An 8798-nucleotide genomic window follows, 5' to 3' on the forward strand; every position below is an offset into this window, starting at 1 on the left:
ACCATTAGAAATGATTTCTGTTATACAACCTTATGATGTAATCAATGAATCATGAGAAAGAAAGGATCGCTGAAGAAAAGGCGAAAATGTATCACATCACTTTTCTCAAAATTTATGTTCAAGTTTGTCTGAATACAAAGAAGCAGTAGTTATATTTATATCCGGATTTGTTGCGGGTATATAAAATTATGCGACGTTTAAAATGTGAAGAGTGCATTGAGGGTCTTGCTGGTGATAGGGCCGATTATTTAATATCATTTAATAACCAAAAAGAAAGACGGAATTCTTCAACCTATCCCTCAGAGGATGTAATCCTGATATGCAGAGCTGCACAAATACTTTTACAGCATACGTTCAGCAGAAATGTTCCTACCAATATTGGTACATTACTATACTAACACAAGTGTTACATAACTTTTTTCGTCATCAGAATCTGTTGAGGATCATTTCAAAGAACAAACTGTTTTAGATTCCCATTTTACCAATTTAGTCAAATTAGTTGCTTCTACTTATATCGATCTGAGAATTCACCATCATAATATGAACTTGTTTAATAAAAGTCATAGCAAAAGAAATATTTATAACAAACTTACGTTATTTTCTGGTTTTTAGTACATAGTTATTAGTATCAGTTATTAGTATTTTATATGTGGTGATTAGAATATAGTTATTAATATTATAGTGAATACAATTTTTAATCTGTTTGTAGGGTAGGTTTATGTTTTAGACGACAATAATAACTCTAAGATTGTAACATTGTTGATGAAATAAATTGTTTTTCCATCAGGTGTTTTCGTACTATAATGTCCAACTCCTTACAATTATTGGGTACAAGATAGGTACTTCAAAATCTTTTCATTGAAACATATTTTATTTTTATTCGATATAAAATTATTGGTGGCTAATTGAAATATTCACAATGACGACGCGAGTCTCTAACCCTAATAGCACACAACGTCCATGGGACGTACAATTCATGTCCATTTAACGTCGGAACGTCCATGCACTTGATTTGTATGTCCTTTGGACGTCCGTTTCCGGACAGTTTTAGGACGTCCAAGATGGATATCCATTGTTAGTCCAATTTATGTACAATGTCCGTATCGGATATCCATTGGATGGCCGTGATGGACATAATGCGGACTATATGACATATGTCCGTATCATATAGTTCCAAAATAGTCCCTGACCGACACAATACAGGCAATGTCAAAAATATGTCCTTACTGGATATCCATTAGGTGTCCGTGATGAACATATTACGGACCATATAATTAATAATATATATTACATGGTCCTTATAAAGTCCATGACGGACACCTATTGGATATCCGGAAGGGACATCTTTTGAATGTCCTCACCGGATATTCACTAGGAGTCCGTAATGGACGTAATATGGACCAAATAACATCTATATATTACATGGTCCGTATAACGTCCATGACGGACACCTATTGGATATCCGGTAGGGACATCTTTTGAATGTCCATACTGGATATTCACTAGGAGTCCGTAAGGGACGTGATATGGACCAAATAACATGTATAAGTTACATGGTCCGTATAACGTCCATCACCGGATATTCACTAGGAGTCCGTAATGGACGTAATATGGACCAAATTACATATACCCATTACATGGTCCGTATAACGTCCATCACGGATACCTAAAGGATATCCGGTAGGGACATCTTTTGAATGTCCATACCGGATATTCACTAGGAGTCCGTAATGGACGTAATATGGACCAAATTACATATACACATTACATGGTCCGTATAACGTCCATCACGGATACCTAGTGGATATCCGGTAGGGACATCTTTTGAATGTCCATACCGGATATTCACAAGGAGTCCGTAATATGGACCAAATAATACATACATGTATATCAATGAACACCAAAATTTAATATTATTTTTCACTAAACTCCTTCTTTTCCGCTTTGTAGTATATGAATATCTTATGAATATTATATTATGTATAACGTTATGATGAACGAAGACTAAATACTTGAGTAATTACTATTATAAAATGATCTATGTTTGAGTTTTAAGACTTTAGTTCTTATTATATGGTATTTCTGTATTGATCGACTACTATTCCATAAATCAGTTAACAATATAATGAATATGTTCCTACAAATAGGCGTATCGTATAGTCTCGCTAGCTAGGACGGTTGCAGCGAAGGCTCAGTAATAGGATGTCCCCACGTACTCGCGAGTTCGAATCCGGGCCAAGTGTAAAAACTTTCTAGTAAGTATGGATGGAAATGGGAACAACACAGAAAATACCATCTGCGACTGAGTGTAAGACATTGGGTTCTAGGGCATTAAAATTCTAATAAAAAGGATAGCCAACGTCGTGGTAAATTTTTGTACCGTTGAGATAGCTAATGATGATCCCAACGGGATATCCATTGGACGTCCGCGATGGACGTCCGAATTCGGTTCAAAGTTGTGACATTTGTACGTCCCTCGGATGTCCATAGAACGTCCATTGTACCAGAAATGGACGTCCCATGGATGTCCGTAATGTCCGAAGAGGACGTCCTATGGATGTCCATAGGACTACTTTGTGCTATTAGGGAATGTTTAATACGTCACTGTCCACTTCCTCTACCCAAGGAACCCAAATTGATATTTATGGCAGTATTTTGTGAACGCTATTCTCGGCAGATGCTCTATCTTCTGTTTCATTAATCTAAGATTCGAATTTATGTCGAAAGAATAAATACCTGATACACACTCTTAGAGCGAAATAAAAACAGATGACAGCTCGTTAAGGATTGCCGTGTAGTGAATTCTCAATTTAATTCAATAAAAATTGATACGGATATTAAGTAACTGAACAGGTGAAAATGCAATTACTCATTCCAACGGGCTTCATAAGAAACCTAGGCGAATTTACAATGGTCTGGTAGCAGAAAGAGGGTTTCAAAAGGAAGGGAAACAGGTAACCTTCCATACAAGCTTCATGGTTATCACCTCACCACTCAAAGCTGCTCAATACCACATTGGTTTGATATGATAATGATTTTAATTGAATGATTTCATTAAAACTAAACCAAAGAAACTTCGAATTGAAGAAATTCAAATAAACCGATTTCCTGCCACAATTTATCTATACCAATATGGCGGATCCTATGTGACACTTTTGTTACAAGGGAAATATGGAATATGCTCCCTCTTGTTAGTCCTGTTCTTTTACGTCCATGAAGAGACCAAGAGATAGAGAGAGGGCGCACTGCTACTTGACTAAGGGCCAGTCGCAAAAAACAATTCTGAACTTCCGTTCAACTGATCTTAGATCAACAAGTGAACTTAGTTCAACGTTCGACAAGTTTATCATTGCGAACTGAACAATCGTTCAGTTGAACTCCAATTATAGTTGGTTGGCATCAATGCTATTCAGAGAATTTTGTATATTTTTTTTCAAGTTATTTCGACAGATCAGCTTTTGAAAATGAGAAAATAAGAAATTTCATGCACAAAATGAGGAGCCAAATTCGAAATTAATGTGTTTCAGCTACCCCTAGTGAAATTTGTGAAATAGAGTGTTTTATTAACGAATAGATTTGAGAAGTGTTTCCAGTAAGTACTTACACAAATATACTAATTGATCGCAAATGATCATCATCAACTTTAGATGATTGATAGATATTGAGCAACCGAACAAGTGAAAATGCTCTTAACTACCCCAACTGGGTTAAGAAGAAACTCAGATGAATCTCCACTGGTCTGGTAGCAGAAAGGGGGTTCCTGAGGGAAGGGAAACACGGAACCAACCCTCCTTCTGCACTTAGCTTCGTGGCACGATAGAGGCTGATTGGACACGGCACTCAACTTAAAATTGCTCAATATCACCTTGGTTCACTCAACATAGAGAGATGCATTTCATTCCGAGTCATTCGCTTGACAAGAGAAGACGTGCTACAGTGCTCCTAGTGCTATAAAAGAGAAAGCGGACGAGAAAGTCGAAGTGTCACAGTGCCGTAAAAGTGAAAGCGGAGGTGAAAGTGCCCACTAACAAAGCTACGGAATATTTGATTCCGTCTGTGAAGTTTGTGTAGGTTCTATATTTGCTATCGGAATTTTAATTCGTTAAAATTTTCAAAGTTAGTGTTCATCCTAAGTGTCCAGAGGATTTTTTTCTCGTTGGTACTGCAGAAAACATCAGGTGAGCTTATTTTTCGTATCTTTCTTTCTGATTTTTCTCATAGCGTAGAGAATTTTTGATGAGTCGTTTTGTTTTTATGCATGAGATACATTTTTTTTTGCCTTGAAAAATTTTATTTTCAATTTCTTTGAGTAGCAAAGTAATTATTAATTAGATTTTGGAATGTCTGACCATTCGGACTGCGATTCCGTAATGGAAGAAGACGCGCCAGAAATCGCTAATGTCGTGTCCGAACACGATATTTTGAAAGAGGAGAACGCAAGTTTGAAAGCGAGGGTGAATGAGCTAGATAGATGCGTATCTAGCTTAGTTGCTGAGGTTAAAAATCTCAGGGAGAGGCTCGAGTTGCAGGAGGGAAATAAGGAAAGTCCTTACTCCAAAGCACTCAAAAAGAACATTATTTTGAAAAATGTCCAAGAAGTGAACTTACCGGTTCAAAAACAGAAGATGGAGGTGGTCAAAACCCCTCAAAACAAAATTTCCCCACCCGCCAAAAGAGTGAGAAAGGATAGCTCCTCGTCCAATGAAGACTCAAACAAAAAAAGAGTCTTGGAAACCCCAGCCCAAGAGAAAACCACTCCAGTGGAGAGAAAAGAAAAAATCCCCCCAGTTACCCTGAGAGGTACGTCCGAATGGACGTCAATTTCAAACGCCTTGATGCGGAACGGTATTAAATACCAAAGAGCGACGACAGTAAAGGACGGTATAAGAATCGTCCCACAAACCGCCGATGATCATCGAAGGATGACTGAATTCCTCCACAAAATCAACAGAGAGTTTTACACTCTCCAACGAGAGGAGGAAAAGAAAATTTACGCGGTAGTGAGATACCTACCGCTGGATGCAGATATCCCGACGATCTTTGACGACCTCAAGGATCAAGGGATCGTCGATGCTGAGGTCTTAAGGATGACCTCAAATATAACAAAAAAGCCGATGCCCTTATTGCTGGTTAAAACCCAGAATAAGGGTATCTTCGAGGTGAGAAGGCTCTACAACATGAACTGTGTTGTTGAACCTAAGAGAACGACGACCGGGCCTGGACAATGTTATCGCTGTCAGCGATATGGACATGCCCAAAGTAAGTGCACTTTTCCATGGAGGTGCGTGAAATGCTCCGGTAATCACAGCTCCAAGGAGTGTACGCTTACCAGGGAGAACGAGGAGCGAAATGCTTCTTGTGTTCTCTATGGAGAGCAAGGACATCCAGCCAGCTACAAGGGATGTAGCGAATGGAAATTGGTCACTAAAAAGGCCAAGAGATCGCCAAGATCAAACCAAACCAGCTCGAGGCCAACACAAAATACTCCGAAGCCAGCCCAAAACTCTTCGGAAGTGAAGAAACCCCAGGAAACTGCAACCAAAGCAGTCAAAGAGACGAAGAAACCAGAGAAAAAGACGGAAAAGGCAAAAACCGTCAAAAAAGCCGAAACCAGAAAAGGAATTTCTGGAATCACTGAGGAACTGGATAAGTTCACGAAAGACCTCCTCAGCACGATGATGCAGAATCTGGAGAGAGAGATTGAGAAGAAGATGCAGCAAATTATTAAGAATATTTAATGGCTGATACGACGATAAAGAACAATCTCATAATCGTCTCTTGGAACGTCGAAGGATTGAGAGCCCGCAGACCAGAATTCGAAGAACTGATTGAAGAGAAGAGACCGGATGTCATAGCTCTCCAAGAAACAAGACTTAACCCCAACGTTCGGATAGCATTTCCCAATTACGATATCTACAGAAATGATAGACCTAACAGCACAGGTGGCGTTGCTATACTGACTAGAAGGAATATGGATCACCATTTCGACCAAATATTCAATGGTCAAGAAGTAGAAGCAATATCGATTATTGTGAATACCAATCGAGGACAAGTGAAGATTATTTCGACTTATAAATCACCGGATAAGGACATGCTGGAAGAGGATCTGAAAATGCTACTAGAAGGAAGACACCCGAAAATCATAATTGGTGATCTTAACTGCAAATCGCAGGAATGGAACAGTAGGGTGGAAAATACCAACGGGAGAAGACTGAAGATTTATGCTGAAAAACTTGATGCAGTTGTGATAGGACCTGATATACCGACCTACATACCAAGAGTAAATGGACTACCCGATGTACTGGACATTGTCGTAATGAAAGACATCACTGAAGAAATCAGCATTGATACAATAGAAGACGGAACTTCAGACCACAATCCCATAGAATTCATAGTGGGACATGGCCCAAGAAACGAAGAAGAGACACAAACCAAGGATCGCACAGACTGGGAGAAATATAAGAATTTACTTCAGGAGAAAATCAGGGAAATTCCCCAAATAAACACCCGGGATGAATTAGATGAAGCAGTTGAAAAATTGGAAAATCAAATAAAAGGAGCCTATGAAGAAAGCACCAAGAGAATAAGGAAACCAATTCCGAAACATTCACATGGAGATACGCCAAGGGATATAAAGGAACTTATAAAAAAGAACAGAAGACTCAGGAAAATCTACAGAACAACAAAAAGAGAAGAAGACAAGAAGAAACTGAATAAGCATAGTCAGATATTGAAAAATGCTTTAACAGAACTGCGTAATAACAGATGGCACCAGAGATTAAGGGAACTGAATACAATAGATCACTCGGCTTGGAAAATGCAAAAACGCTTACGACGAGAACAGACAGTTATACCTCCACTGCATGGAGCAAACGGAATGGTATATACGAGACTTGAAAAAGCCGAAGCACTTGCCGACTCGATTGAGAGAGAAGCCAGAATAAATTACAGAAATGATGATGACAATGAAGATCTAGAAGAAGAAGTGGAGGCAAACGAAGAACTGATGATGGAACTACCGGAAACCGAAATCATTCCAAAACCGGCTTCACCAACAGAAATCAAATAGATCAAAATGAAACTGAAAAACCGGAAAGCACCGGGAGAAGATAGGATAACGAATTATATGTTGAAGAAATTGCCTAGAAAAGGAATAGCAGCCTTGACGAATATAATAAACGGAGTGATGAGGACCGAATACTACCCAAAGAGATGGAAAACTGCAGAAATGATAGTTTTCAACAAGCCTGGAAAGGAACGGAAATTTCCTCAAAATTATAGACCAATCAGCCTACTATCAGCACTAGGAAAAGTCGTCGAGAGGGTTATCGCCAAAAGGCTGAATGAGGAAACAGAAATGTTGAAGATAATTCCACCCAAACAATTTGGATTTCGACGAGAACACTCGACTGAACTCCAATTACTACGGCTCATAGAATACGTCACCGAAGGAATGCAGACCAAACAGGCCACAGGATTAGTTCTGATGGATATCGAGATAGCTTTTGATAGAGTATGGCACGAAGGCCTAATCTACAAGATGAAAAAAGCAGGATATTCGACCAAGCTATGCAAGATTATAAGGAACTATCTGAGGAATAGAAACTTTTATGTGAAGATAGATGGAGCAACCTCTCAAACCAGACAATTGGAAGTGGGAGTGCCTCAAGGATCGGTACTTGGACCTCTGCTTTACGTAATATACGTTTATGATATCCCAAAGAATGCTAGAAATATGCTCACCTTGTACGCATATGATACAGGAATAGCGTTCAGACATCGACGCCCAGAGATCATACACCGGGTACTGCAGGAAGCCATAGATGTATTACTCAAATGGTGCATCAAATGGAAAATCCAAATCAATGGAAGAAAGACTCAAGCAATATTACTGCAAAAGAGAAGATTGAGGATGGAAGAAAACCTTGAAGTTGATGGAGAAGAGGTTGAATGGAAAAATGAAGCAACATACCTAGGAGTGACGCTTGACAGAGGACTTACATGGAAAAACCACATCAAATGTGCTGTTGATAAAACAAAAGCCGCAATGGGTAAACTTTATCCACTCATAGGCAGAAGAAGTCATATGAATAAGAACATCAAGTTGACGATGATTAAAACTATTGCGCGACCACAACTCACATATGGATCGGCGGCATGGGGCTTCGCAGCCAAGACCCACATCAAGAGAATACAGGCCACTGAGAATAAACTCCTTAGAATGGCGATGGACGTACCCTGGTTTGTTAGGAACAAACAAATCTACAAGGACTTGGAATGGGAACCAGTTACAGAATTTATGAAGAGAAAGGCGGAAAGGATATTCGACAAAGCCAAACAACATCCAAATGAGGAACTACGAAGATTAGTCGACTACGATCCAACGGAAGAAGCTAGAAGGTCAAGAACCTACCACCGAAGACCGAGAGATCAGTTAAGGATTTAAATGTAACCAAAGAAGAGCTTAACTTATAAAAGCTATAGGCAGCATACAACTATCAACACGACTATGATCGTGTGAGAGTCCAGAAACCATAAGAGTCAACTGGTTAATAGGCAAAATGCCCGGAACCTCTGAAGAAGCAGTTAAGGGTTTTTAGTGGGTCTCGATCTCAGAGAGTGAGAATCCCCACACTGTTCCCCTTGAGCAGAGGGTGTGTTCGTCTGTTTGCAGATTTTCCCCCTGCTACACCAAAAAAAAAAAAAAATAGAGAGATGAAAAAATGGTGCGATGATTTCGGCGATATATAAGAAGATTATTCAGGCTTTTGAGAGAAAGACTACGGCGCGTCCGGCGA

The sequence above is a fragment of the Coccinella septempunctata genome, chromosome 2, assembly GCF_907165205.1.
Source record: "Coccinella septempunctata chromosome 2, icCocSept1.1, whole genome shotgun sequence".
NCBI lineage: Eukaryota > Metazoa > Arthropoda > Insecta > Coleoptera > Coccinellidae > Coccinella > Coccinella septempunctata.